The following is a 14880-nucleotide window of genomic DNA, read 5'->3' as shown; positions in this document are numbered from 1 at the left end:
CTAAGGTAGATGAAACTGTGTGACATATGTGTCTGGAATTCAGGGGAGAGGTGACCATGACATTAGTGGTCAACTTGATGAAGAATTTCAAAAGGTAGCCGCAAAGGGAACACAAAGCCTCAAGGCTGACAGTATCACCACTGAGGTCACACAAGTGGGTCATCAGTCATGTTAATACAGAGCAGATGGCAAGGCAAAAGAGAGAGAGAGAGAGAAATCATGGACAAAGCAGGACTATTTGGCTCAACAGAGAGATAGAAAGGATGAAGACTAGGATCCTGCCACTTGGCAGGTGAGAAGGAACAAATTGATAGAGTGACCTGTCCAAAGACCTCCATCCCAGATGATTGTTACTCAGTGCAATGGTCATTTGGCTCAGTTTATAGTATCAAAAATGTAACATTACTACAAATATTTCAAAGTGGATAATTAGCAAGATAAATTACTATACAATCACAGGAACATAAAATATTTTCTGATATGTAAAAAGGTTTGTGATTTGTGAGTCCCGACACTATCACAAAACAATCTAGCCTGATTCTATTAATAGATAAGAGGAAGAATCTCCCAGGAAATTATTGGATTTTTCTTCAAAAAGAGAAATATTAAATACTGGGCCTTGTACAATTAATTACTGAGCTGGTCAGAGCAGTAGAGATTTGTCTAGTAAATTTAATATTACTACATTTTCAGTTATGACCTAATAAGGTACATTAGTTCATCATTGGAATGGAAATTGTGAATTAGCCAAGTTGGCTTCAACCTGCATAGGATTTGTTCTTTGGGCTATGAAGTTAGTAGAACCAGTTTAAGAATAAAATTGCATCTTTGGTCTGTATAAGATTTTGGAATTGAGATGGCCATTACTCCACATCATGTCCTTTACTTCAATCTTGAAATTATACTTCTGTGTAAAATAAGAAATATAGACAACATAAAAACAAACAGAACAAACTTAAAGAAGAAATAAAATCTATTTTAGACACATGCATTGATTTATTTATAAAGTGTTCAGTTTTCCCCAAATATTTTCCTTTCTTGTCTGTGCACATACTATATATTGTTAAAAGGACTTGAATTTATAATAGTTATTTAACATTCATGTACATACCTTTGAGTCTTTCTTAAGAAATAGCTAGAGTATTTTCTGTGCTAAGTTTTCCAGCAATATTTCCTTGTTGTAACTAGAAATAGTGTGGGTAGTTTACTAAAAAGAGAAAATTACTTATCATGAGAGCAAATGGAATCAAATGCAAGCAAGTATTGGATATTAGCAGGAAAGAGCTCCTTCTGCAAGATAACAGGCATGGTGTTGTCGGAAAACTGAGTGGTTTCCAGAGACAACAGTTCTTAATAGCCTATCTAGAGAAGTGGTGGTTAAATAGAAGGAAAACTTAGTTGGAAAGTTCTATTATGGAGAGAGTGCTCATTTAAATTCCTTGGAAATGGCCAGTACCCTGCAAGACTGCTAACTTAGCAATGGTGACCCTCAGTTCCCCAGTGAGGGATGTCAAGAGGAGAGCAGAGAACCTTCTAAAGCATCCTCCTATTAAAAAGGAATTTTCCCTGGAAGTTTGCACGGACAGAGTGAGAAGCAGGTTTCTGACTCTTGCAAAATTTCTAGAATATAGTAAAACATAAATATTAGCTATAACTAATCTATTGTTATTGTTGTTTGTTGTTCTATGAGAATGGAAGTGATTATTATATATGCAAGGGACATATGAGGAAAATTAGATAATTAACTTATGAGTCAAGTAATATGCCTTCACATGATATAAGAAATCTGGTTTTGAACATTGCAAGAACTCTGGAGAGCTTACTGGGAGAGCAAAATACCTCCTTCCTTCCTTCTTTAGGATGAGCTTTCTTTACATGCAAGTACCTCTTCAATCATTCATGCATTCAAAGTTATTTATTATACGCCAACCGTATGTCAAGAACATGTATTATGTTCATAAAACAACAGCATTTTTTAAAGAGAGACACATTAGAATGAAATTTCCCCAAACAGAAGTCCTTGGACAGAAAGTCTGGGTGAGCCAGAAGTCTTTTGCAGAAAGATGCTTAATTCCACCAGAGAAGATGATTTACTTCCTGGAGGAGATTCATATCTTCCTACCAGACAGACAGCAGACAACAGACAAAGTCTAACCACACACACCCGTATTATACCATATGGTATTCAGATGCACATAAATATTTGTATTTCCCATGAAGGACCTAAACAAAATAGCAAATATGGGAAATTTTATTTCACTACTCTCTCAATTATTTTCCTTTGGAATAACTTCTATATCCCAAATCTTATTTTCCTCTATCTTTAAAGTGTCCTTTAACTTCATGCTACCTGTAGTCTCTCCAAGTACCTGGACTGAAGTGACTTCTGTCCAATAACCACACTGAGGTGACTCCCTCCTTCTCTCCCAAATTTTAATTCTAGTGCTGTTACTTATTTCTCCCTGAAAAAACAAAAACAAACAAAAACACCCCCAGACATTCTCTTTCTCGGGATGACTAAATTTTATATTATTTAATTAAGTCATTTTGCTGTAATAATTCACTATGATCATTTAATGTAATCATCACTAAGTCAGCTAAAATTTTTAAAATGAATAAAAAATGATTATATATTCATAGCATCAACCCCAGAAGCTATGAATATATACATGGAACTTTGGAAACCAGAGCTGAAAAAGCAGCTCTCTAAGGCAGACTGGCCCATGAATTTTTAGTGAACATCTCTTTTACCTTTGAGGACTGATAGCAGAAGCAAGAGTGTCAGAAGGAAGTATAAGAGCTTGTGCTAAAGTATTTGACTGGTTAGAATTATAGAGCGCTAATTTCCTCAAATAACTGAAGCACAGTTCTCCTTCACAATTCTGTTAACTTCTGACTTCCTGCCTAGAACTTCTTTCTGACTCCTTTCATTTTTCTCTGTATTTAAACTTTCAGCTCAAGCTTAGTCCATGAAGCCTTTTAGAACTTCACAGGCCACAGGAGTCCAGTGGCACATGTAGCTATCATGACTTCTATTTGAATGTTTTCTACCTTCTTGAGTAAAAGCCCTTTGAAACAATGAAACATAACTATGATTTTGAGTGTTTTTAGAGGAAAAGTACCCGAGAAGCCATTTCATGGGTTAAGGATAAATATGTGATTTTAAGAAACAGTGGGGAAGGCTGTTACATTTTTCTAGGTAGGAAAGAAAAATGGAATTAGGATGTGAAAGAGTAAGTAGAGAAGGAAGAGAGGAGTTTGTAGAGGGCAGAGTGAAAGAGGGTCAAGTAGCTTAGAAGTGGACCAGTGCCTATCTCCAGGGAAATGTTTCTGAGATAAAAATGAAGAATATTTGATTTAAGTTATTTGTTATATTTTGATGTTTTCCCTCCATCCTCTCAAATCTTCAGTAGAATTTTCCGCACACAAACAAGTGCTCTGTGAGTCTCCTTTGAGGAAATCAAGAAAAGGAGGGGTTATGTTTTCCTTTGAGGCTAAACACTTGAGGAAGTAGAGTTATTATGAACATAATAGTTGTACTTCTTCTGTTATGGAATCCATGTCAACAATTAAGACATTTGTTACCTACCAGTATAGGGAGTTGGCCTACTAACAAGATATAACCCTCAATAACCCGCTGAGAAATCTCTGCAGAGAAAATAGAAAATGTCAGAACAATTGTGAGTGTGTGTATGTGAAGATTGTCCGAGAAAGCCATAGAACTAAGGTGTACTGTGGTACTGGACTCTCCATGATGCAACAAAGTATAGCCCTGGAAATTTTCTCAGCCCTGGGTGAGGAGTGCTTGTTGGGGCAGAACTCAGGACTGGAAGAAAGAGAAACAGTCATCTTTTTTGTTATGGTAACAAGGAAGCAGTATTCTCTGGACAAAATGTAACCCTTGTGCCACTAGAGACTCAGTGACAGGTGGAATTTTTTCACTGACCACTGGAAATGTGTTAGTACTGGATGTGCTCATGGGCTGAAGCCTGTACATAGAGAAGCAGAAATGCCCATCCTTACTTTTGCAAACTCTGAAATTTCTAGATAAAATGCAACTATATATTTAATAGAAAAAAATTTTTTTCCAAACTTTAACATGTCTGAATTTGGACAACTTATAATTGTTATTATTGAGAAGCAGATGTGATATAGTTGTCATCACCTACTCCTGTGTATCAGAAATTATCAAATGGGTGTCAGCTGCTTTGACAATAATCCTGGAAATAATAGTGCAGCATTCTCTTAAGAAATGCCATATCAGCAATGCTCATGTAGCCTGGGATGATTATGTGTGCATAAAACAAAGACACTAATTATTCTTGTCAAAAATTTGGAGTCTTAATATAAAGAAGTTTTAGTTTTAGAATCTTTTAACCAATTTTTTCACTCACATTTTTGACTTTTTATGTTTGCACAAAAGTGATAGATAGAAAAGAGATATTTCAATAAGAATAAAATAAAAGCTGCAAGTAATATAAAATATTTGGTCATAAATTGACAGAAGTTATTTTCTTTTTTTCTCCTTTTCTTTTGGTGGTACATATAATAATAGTGCACATATTATAGGTGGCATCTTAGATCTGATAAAATTTAAAAATTTGGCACCAGTCAAGGAAAAGTTAACGCATATCTAGAGGTGATGAGGAACAGAATTGAAAAGTTTAAGGTTACTTACTTCAAAGAAAGCAGAAACCCTTGCCTGAGGGCCTAGAGAAATCAAGATAATAATCTAATTTCCTAATATCTGTGTGTGGAACCAGACCCACATATACAGCCTAAGGATTCAGCCTGATTTCCTGATGCCTTGAAGATACTGTGGCAATGAGAGCTGTTTATTTCCACTAACTCTGTGCTTACTTGTGATTTTCTTTGATGCATAGAAATTTTGTCTGGCACAGTGAACCCAGACCTAGAGAAGACTCTTCTCTAGGGCTCAGATTTAGCATGAGGAGTAACATCCTGTGGGGAAAGATGCCTAACATTCCATGTATCTATGCACCTGAATATAATTCACCACCAACTGGACGATAGAGGGCGTATAAAACTATGAATAAGAGGTGAAAATGCAGAAATGAACATCCTAGAATGGAGCAGTTCCCCATCTTCTATTTACCTCAGAACTTATCTCAAACTTAAGATCTCTTCCACTAGGCAGTTCACCTGGAGGGGACTTCCTAGAATCAGGAAGTAAACATCTAATAAAAAGAAGAGAGCAGAACAGCACTTATGTCCTTTCTGAAGGATAGAAAACATTTACCTTTTATTTGCTTACATTATCTCTGGGCCACAAAAGAAAGATGCCACTTTCATTGTTCACAACTATTTCATATATAGGATCAACCATCCCAAGAGACTAATTGGGGAAAACATCTGAAAGTTTCAACTACATAATGAATGTATTTAGTCATCAGCACATTATATAGGGAGAGTGAATTTAGAGACAACTCTTGTGGGGTCTGCAAAATTTTACTAGAGAAAAGAAGTAACTAGTTGAAAAATTATTATTATATTTACATTGCTAGCATTATAGTTCCATTGGGAAATGACTTTTTTTTTAGAATATATTAAGAAAATTCTTTAAAGTAGAGCTGAGTTTCTAAAATGACATTGGAAGCAGGCAGAAAGGCAAGTAGTAGCTTTAAATTAAAAAAAAAAAAACTGGTGGTAAAAAAAATCAGAAAAGAAAGAGGGAACAGGGATATTGTAGATAAACCCAACAAACATGCTGGCATCCAAAAAACAACTCTACCATTGTGGAGAACAGTGTCCAGTAAGCTTTCTAAAATGATGATTTTAATATTTAATAAAGTGTATTTTTTAGTATTCTTGTGGAAGCAGACATATTGATTTATCCAGACCTATAATAAAATCAACTACACAGGTTGAGCATATTTAATCTGAAATTTGAAATCCAAAACATTCCCAAATCTGAGACTTTTTGAGCACTACTTGACATGACTTTGCTAGCAGCAATAAATTTCCAGTAGGTACCAGGACGCTTCCTGGCAAAAGAAGGAAAATAAGAGAATTAGATGCTGTTCACCCCTTGTGATGTCACTCAAAACTGAATAGAGGTAAGAGGCTATTGTGCTACTTAGTTACTCTGAACACATCATTTTTTCACTGTGTTAATGATATGCCATATTTTTTACTGTTAAGCACTCATGTGAATAAGTGTAAGAAAATGATTGCTTACAGGTAGCATAATAAATTTAGTCAATAATGACAGTGATGCCAAACAACCACAGATTGTCCACATTGGTGGCCAAGATAGTGACACCTTTGCTTTCTGATGTACACAAACTGTTTCATGCACAAAATCATTTAAAATAATATACAAAAGTACCTTCAGGCTATGTGTATAAGTTGTATATGAAAAATATATATATAAATTTTGTGTTTAGACATGAGCCTCATCTCCAAGATCTCATTATGCATATGCAAATATTCCAAGGTCCAAAAAATTCCAAAATCTGAAACATTTATAGTCCCATGCATTTCAGATAAGGGATATCCAACATGTACAAGTTTTTGTTTTAGGTTTTGTTCACTTGCCTGTTATTATTTTAGTTTTTGATCAATTAGTACCAATTGGTGTGTGATGTTTGTTTTTCTATTCTTGTGATACTTCACTTAGAAGAATGGGTTCCAGCTCCACCCAGGTTAATATAAGAGATATGTGCTTGCTTGTTATTTTGATGATGATATGTAAATCAAATAAAATGAGCCATGTTTCACATTGAGGACAATTTGGTTTAAACAGGAGCAGCCTGTTGGGAATGTTAAGATGACCCATGAAGCCAACTAATCAAAAGAAACAGAGTTGACAAAAAGGAAGGAAAGCCATCTCTAGCTTTAGGCTCAAGACCCTGGAGATAAGGGGAGATATGCAGATCTCAACGTATGAGGATGACAAATCCTTGTCTTACCTGAAATAGTAGCAATATTAACAAATAGGACTTTTTTAAAAAGTAGATTCTATATCAAGCATAAAATTTACTAGATTTTAGGTTATTTGGTCTTTTCTTTTTCCTTGAGGCAATTGCATTTTCAATAAAAGTGATTCAGAGTTCTCTGAACACAACCCAGCACCAACACAATGACATACAACTATGAATGTAAGTGAAACAATAAATACAATAAAACCCAGGTGTTTAATAGTGCCCTTCAACACTGTGGAATTAGTTTTAAATTTTAAAACAAGAATTCTTTTTTTTTTTTTAATTTCCTCTATTTCAAATTTCCTCCCACTTTAGAGATTTAACTTAATTTAGGAAATCTATTCTTATAAAAATTTCTAACAATATTTTTTATTATCTAGTTAAACATATTTAACCTTTTGATAAATTCCCTATCTTCTTGTCTAATAGAAATATGATGGACTTCAAGTCTTCTGATTTTAAGAAATAATTTTAAACTTTAAAAATAGATATCAAAGTTATAACTATAATAAGCCTATCTAATTCCTGAACATCTCTAAATTTCAAGAGCAAACACTATTCTATTTTAGACTATATTTTCATCAATTATCTCAAGTTGCAGGTACACAAAAACAAAGAAAATAAAAATTTTAAGAAATTATAACAAAATTATTCTAATGCCCTATCTCTAAAAAGAGTCATTGAAAATCGTTTAAATGCAATTCAGTTACACGTACTATTTTTCTAATGGAAAATTTGATTTAATGTTGATAAAAATTAAAAGTTTAAACAACTTAAACAATTTTCAAACATGGTTTACTCTTCTTTTGAGGTTCATACAAATCACTTTAGCCTTGTTGATACAGGTAAATTACATCTCTTTGTTTGCTCTTCCTTCTGCAATACAGAGCCAGCCTAGCTCCTTCAAGTGAAATAGAGATATCAAGACTGACAGTCCATTCATTTCATACCAGTTACTATCAGGATTCTAAAATTTATCACTTTGAAAGGTATCCCTTTAAGGCTAAGGTTTAAGAACAGTTTATGAATACATGTAAGGGTGAGAAAGTAAAGCTCCCTATAAAGTTCCTGGAACTGGGCACAGAGGATATTCATCAGTTGCTTTGGTTTTGGTCCATAATTGCAGTCAAGCCAATTAATTTTCTTTTCTCCTTCCTTCTTTCCCTCCATCCCTCCCTCCCTCCCTCCCTGCCTCCCTCCCTTCCTTCCTTCCTTCCTCCCTCCCTCCTTCCCTCCCTTTCTTCCTTCCTTCCTTCCTTCCTTCCTTCCTTCCTTCCTTCCTTCCTTCCTTCCTTCCTTCCTTCCTGACTTCCTGACTTCCTTCTTCTTCCTCTTTCTTTCTTTCTTTCTTTCTTGTACTAACATAAAATAATATTTAAGGCACTTGCCAAATTTAAACAAAAATCCACAGTTATAGAAGGATGACTATTTTGAGGTGATAAAAGACCCTATTCACCAAAATGTACCCTTTGTGAGATATACATGGAATTAAGAGAGAAAGAGGTGAATATTTGGCATTAGATAATTTGGCTTTAAGTTCTTACTGCACTAATTGCAAGTTTGTGTGTTCTTCAACAAGTTACTTACTTTCTCTAAGCTTATTTTTTTTCATCTATGAAATGAGAATACTCATACAGGTTGTAGTGAGCCTTGAAAGAAAAGAGTGTTAGCTATTATCATCACTACTTCATAAAGATGCCCCAAATATAGAAGTAATTTGCTTCGGTATATTTGATTCTGAAAAACGTCGTCCAGGCACAGGCGTGACTGAAGAAAGATGCAGTCATGCCTGTGTCTGGATGATGTAGACTTGTCATATATAGGCTTGGAAGAAACTCTGTCCTGAAAGCAAATACAAGGGCAGCTTTCTGGCCTAAATGGTCACAGAGCTCTGGTGTCTGCCAGGAAGACAAAAGGTCTGATACTTCTAAGGCCCAAAATATCTTCAAGGAGTTTGGCTCAGACTTCAATTTGCTACAGTTCTATAATCTCTTCTTTTTGTGGAAATGTCCTGCTCAACCTCTTAGGCTCACTGGACAGAAGCCAACAGTCTGGGTGGTTCCTCTCATCCTTACACTTTTCCTCCTGAATTCCATAATCAAAAATAGTGCTTCAGGTGTGTCATATCCTGGGATAAGTGACTATCATGTATTTTGGTTCTACCCTTTACTGCCCAAAGTTGAAAATACTACAATTAACTGATAGAACACATTTTCTTTTTCCATTATATTTTGTTCACCTAAATGAGAGTGCTTGGATGTTTCATTCCTCTAAGAACAAACCAGACAGATAATAGAAAAAAATAAAATTTTCTAACCAGGCCTGTTCATATCTGAAATAAGACTGTCTATGTAATGCACAAAAAGATTTAATGCATTTTATTCAACCTACAGATTCAGAAGCACTTGGCAGAAGGCTATAGAGATATGTACACAGAAATATGTAATCATAAAGGTAAGAGGGATAGTGTCATCAACTTCAATAAAATAATTGAAAATATAGGAAATAAACTTCAGCTGAGACACTGAATAGTTATTAGATGGTAGAAATATGAACAAATGTAAGTGCATCTGACCAAGTTCTGCCTGGGTTTGATCCTCTCTAGCTTAATAAGGAATAATTTTTTTCCATTTCATAATGTTTTTCACATTCTCACACTGGTTTAATGATTTTATTTTTTTATATTTTGATAATACATAAGAGCTTGAAATTGTCCAAATTCTACCTGGATCATCACATATTGAGTACTCATAGCTGTAGTCAAGTGGCTGGAACCCAGGAAAATTTATAAAGATCAGCACACCAAGGCAAAGAAAATGTAAGCATAGAGAATTAGTATGTGTTCTAATACCAGAACTCAAATTCCTCATTTGCAATTCCAGTATCCAAAAAGCTCTGATATCCAAAAGGTTTTTTCAGCTAATGACAAAGCCAGACCTATCCTGCTGTGTGATTATTTATTGATTTTCTTGTTTAAATATTTATATTACTTTCCTTGTTTAAATATTCACATTATTCATATGTGCTAGTATTAACATGATTATGAGGTGCTGTTCCAGACCCCATTGGGGTGTCGTATAATACAATTATGGTGTCTATTTTTCATAATGGTTGTGAGTTTACATAAAAGCAACCAACTTGCATTTCTCTGTTTTGAAGTCAACATAGCATCTCACAAAAAAATTAAAAGGAATGATTAATCAGGCACACTTCTATGACAACTAAGAGGGCTCTTGTGTCAAGGGACATTTTTATGTCATGGACTACATCCAGAAAACTAAAATGCGGAAATTTAAATAATTTAAGTTTAGAGATCCTTCTTTGAGGAAGAAGATTTTATTGCTTTCTACAAATATCTAGTTCATGGAATATATTATCTTTAGTAGCAAGAAAATTGTCGTCTTCACACTCATTTTTTCCCTGCTTTGTATGTTTGGTTAGTAAATGAAAGCATAAAATCTAAGTTATCACATCTATTTCTGATGGACAACAAAGTCTCACATTTATCATTTGTAAACATGAATCCAGTGACACAATTACAAAAAGCATAATTAAAGCAAATATAAAATAAAAATTGACTTAATTTTCTCAAAAATACCAGGTCACAGAAAGTGATACAGATGCAGCTGTGCTGCTGCATATTTTTGTATTCTCTTTATTGTCTCCTGTTCAGTGGAACATCTGCTTCATTTGCCAAACTACTAAAGAGGCTTCAAGCCCTAATAGACTCCACACAGAGTTTTATGGATCTTATTAGTTGAGTTCTTCTCTCCCCTTCGTTCATCTGAGGAACATCTTTTATCGTAAATCAGTGTTTAACTAGACAGTTTGGTAGGGCGATTGTTGAAATTCTCATTTATAAGCCTCTCAAACTTTTATCTGAGATCTTTCTTTCCTTTTTAAACTTAAAACTACTTGTATAAGAAAACACTTATTATAATAATAAAATATTTAAAGGACCAGACTCTTAATGGTTGTATGTGATATATATATATATATATATATATATATATATATATATATATATATATTTATTTATTTAAAGTTAAATGAATGGGCATGCACATGAATGTCTATGTGCAGTCATGCACTGCAAAACAACGTTTTGGCCAAAGACGTTTTGGCCATATATGATGGTGGTCCTGTAAGATTATAACATCATATTATTACTGTACCTTTTCTATGTTTACATATGTTAAGATACATATATACTTACCTTTGTGTTACAATGGCCTACAGTATTCTGTGCATGCTGTACAGGTTTATAGGGTAGGAACGATAGGCTATATCATCTAGCCTAGGTGTTAAGTAAGCTATACCATCTAGGTTTGTATAAGGAAACTCTATATTTGCAAAATGACAAAATTGCCTAACAATGGACTTCTCAGAGGATATCTCCATCATTAAGTGAATTATGACTATTTGTGAAAATATAGACATCTACATGAAGATGTAAAGCATATATCTATTTAATTAAAAATGCTCAGTACTTTTATATAATGACTACAAATGAGTGATTGTGGAATTGTGGAGTTTGTCTTGTCAGAGTATGATATAAGACTATGATAAATGGAGACCTGGTGGGTTAACATTATTTTGGAAAAGGTCATATCTTTTCCAAAGACATGGTCTTTAAAAGGTCATATAAATGAAGTAAAGGACAAATAGTAAACAATCATTGAAAGATTTTATATCTATATCTATAGATATAGATATACACACGCACACAGAGAAAGAGAGACAGAGAGAGAGAGAGAAATGGAGACTCTATATGTAAATGAGTTCCGTAACAAGAGATCCTACAAATTGGAACAAAAAAGGATTATATTTATACTAAAACTTTCCTGAAATGTACCAAGAATTAATTTTATTATTATAAGATTGCCTCCTTGAATATCAATTTTTTTAAATGGAGGTTTAGTCATATACAGTGAGTACAAAGAAAATTCTGCGGATAAAATAAAATGCTACAAATGTCTGGGTAGTTCTCCTACAAAGGCAAAAGAAAACCAGGCTCACTTCATCATCTCCTCTCACAGTGTGAGAAGAAAATAGATGTATCTAAAGAATATGACAAACATCATTTCATATGAAATGTTTTCCATTTTGAAGAAGCCAGAATGTTTGGATGGGATTGCCCTCATCCTCAGTTGCAGGCATTATTGATGGCAACCCCCCTGCTCTTGTGACTGTGGCACTTCAGGGCATTGGCTGATTAGCCTATCCAATAGTTGATATCTTACTGGGCACAGTGATTGTTTCCAAGGTGAGATTGTGAATGTCATTGGTGAATCAGAGAAAAGTTCAAGAGTTCTGTGAAGCGAATGGGAACAATAAAAACTGAAGTCTGCTCTGTATGTTGTGGTGTGTAGATGTAAAGTCTGAGACCAATACAGTCATTCAGCTACTGGTATGGAAATCAGTCAGAGAGCAAGGCTACCAAAAATTTAAACTGGAGGTAACCAAGAGAAGCCACAGTAAATCAAAAAAATGCAAAAAAAAAAAAAAAATCAAAACTTTTAAAAAATTATGTTAAATATAAGGCAAAGTAAGTGCTTTTTCCCTCATTTTTAGAATAATTAGATCTGGGGTATAGAATTGGACTATTAGAATCAGGAAATGGAGAGAGGACTTTTTTTTTTCTCTAAATGGATTAAATCAATTAATACCAAATATATATTACTTAATAAAACTTTTAAATAAAATATACTTCATGCAAAATTTTTCTTAAAAATCAACAATTTTCCTTCAATCTGTATCCTTATGCAACAGCAGTCTCATGAGGAATTTCCACTAATATCTTTTAAGAGGCCAGGCTCTGTCACCAGGCCCATGCTCTTTGAAGAGCACATACTAGCTATATAACATGCACATCTTTAATCTCATTATGCCTCAGTTTATACACCTGAAAATAGGTAAAAATAGTACTCATCCCAATACGATAAGTGATGATTAAATAATGTGGTATATCCATTGTCTTTAAAATAGCCTTGATCCATAGGAATAATCCTATGAAAGTTGTTAATATAGTTATTATTATAATTACTTGTGTTTTCTATAATAAGTAGCAGTACCTCCATAATGCCATGGAAAGGATGTTGTACTAAGGATCACTCTTTATTACCCACACTCACCACTAGGATTTGGGGATCTTTGTCACTAAAGTTACTAAAGCATTAAAATATTTACTAATATATATATATATATATATTATTTCTAATAAACTATTTTTGTCAAACATCTTTGTACAACTTTGATCTGATGGTTTTGGGTTTTTTTTTTTGTAAATTTTGTAATTAGTGATTTCTTAATTACTGAGTACACAAAGTATTTCATGCTGGAAGGGGTGATAGTGGAAATGCTACTGCAGGTGAAGATACAAAGTGAGCAGATTCTCTCAACCAGCTTGGAACTCCAAGTTCACCCTGAATACAACACACATTTTTTGGCAAAGAGAAGGGCATTTGAAGGTACTCCGTTACTATTTCCTTAAAAAAACACAAAAAGGAAAAGAAGAAAGGGCTTTATTTACCCCTGTTGTCATGATGTCTCGGTTTGGTGTTAAAATCAGGCATGATGGCAAAATAAGGTATTGGCTTGTTTGGTGGAAAAACCAAGTTTATCCCTGTGCCACCTCCATGCTTGAGCCAGATACGATGCCATTTATCAAGTGTTAGTGCTTTCTAAGAGCCAGGCCCCATACTGAACAATTTCTATGCATTGATATCTTTCATCTTATAAGGTAGGCACTACCCTAGTCTGCTTTTGCCATGTGAGAAAGCTGAAATTCAGAAAGATTGTGTTACTTGCTAGTGGCAACATCAGGGAAAAACCAAACAATGCCCCTAGAGCCTGTCTGCTTGATGATGACTACGCATTGTCACTGTACTGCTCTGTACCAGACTGTAATTGTGCTGCTGGTGTATATATACAATAACACTGAGGGGCAAGGCCTGTCTTTTAATATTAAGCATTGGCATTACCTGTTTTTGTAGCGAGAATGCGTGGTGTTCACATTTGTTTCCTTAATAATGTAAAATTACATCATGAAATATAGTAATATGGAAAACTGGCATTTCAGAACGTTAGATACTGGGTGGAGGAAGTTGTTCAATTTCTTACTTCAGATTTTGTAGAGGGTAATTATTTTAGTAATGCCTTTTCATGTCCAAATATTACTAAACTTATTACCTAACTCCCTAAGTGTTTTGAAAATAAAACTTTTTCAGTTCAGGTATCAAAAAAGAACTGTAAGATGCTCTCTGAATTCAAGACTGGCTCCCTGAGTTTGAAAGGTGGTAACTGTGAAGATTCAGAGAATCACAGTTAAAACAGACAATCTACAGAATGGAGGAAATTTTTGCATCCTATGCATCTGATAAGGGGCTGATAATTAAAATATACTTAGAACTCACGAAAATCATCAAGAAAAAATCAAATAACCCTATTAAAAAGTGGGCAAAGGACTTGAACAGAAACTTTTCTAAAGAAGACAGAAGAATGACCAACAAACATATGAAAAAAATGCTCAACATCTCTAATCATCAGAGAAATGCAAATCAAAACCACAATGAGATATCACTTAACTCCAGTGAGAATGGCCTTTATCAAAAAGTCTCCAAACAATAAATGCTGGTGTGGATGCGGAAAGATAGGAACACTCCTACACTGCTGGTGGGACTGCAAACTAGTTCAACCTCTGTAGAAGGCAATATGGAGATACCTTAAAGCGATGCAAGTGAATCTACCATTTGATCCAGCAATCCCATTGCTGAGCATCTACCCAAAAGATCTAATGACACTCTACAAAAAAGACACCTGCACTCGAATATTTATAGCAGCACAATTCATAATTGCAAGGCTGTGGAAACAGCCCAAGTGCCCATCAATCCAAGAATGGATTAATAAAATGTGGTATATGTATACCATGGAGTAC

Source organism: Microcebus murinus, chromosome 11 (genome assembly GCF_040939455.1).
Source record: "Microcebus murinus isolate Inina chromosome 11, M.murinus_Inina_mat1.0, whole genome shotgun sequence".
NCBI lineage: Eukaryota > Metazoa > Chordata > Mammalia > Primates > Cheirogaleidae > Microcebus > Microcebus murinus.
This window is presented reverse-complemented; position numbering follows the sequence as displayed.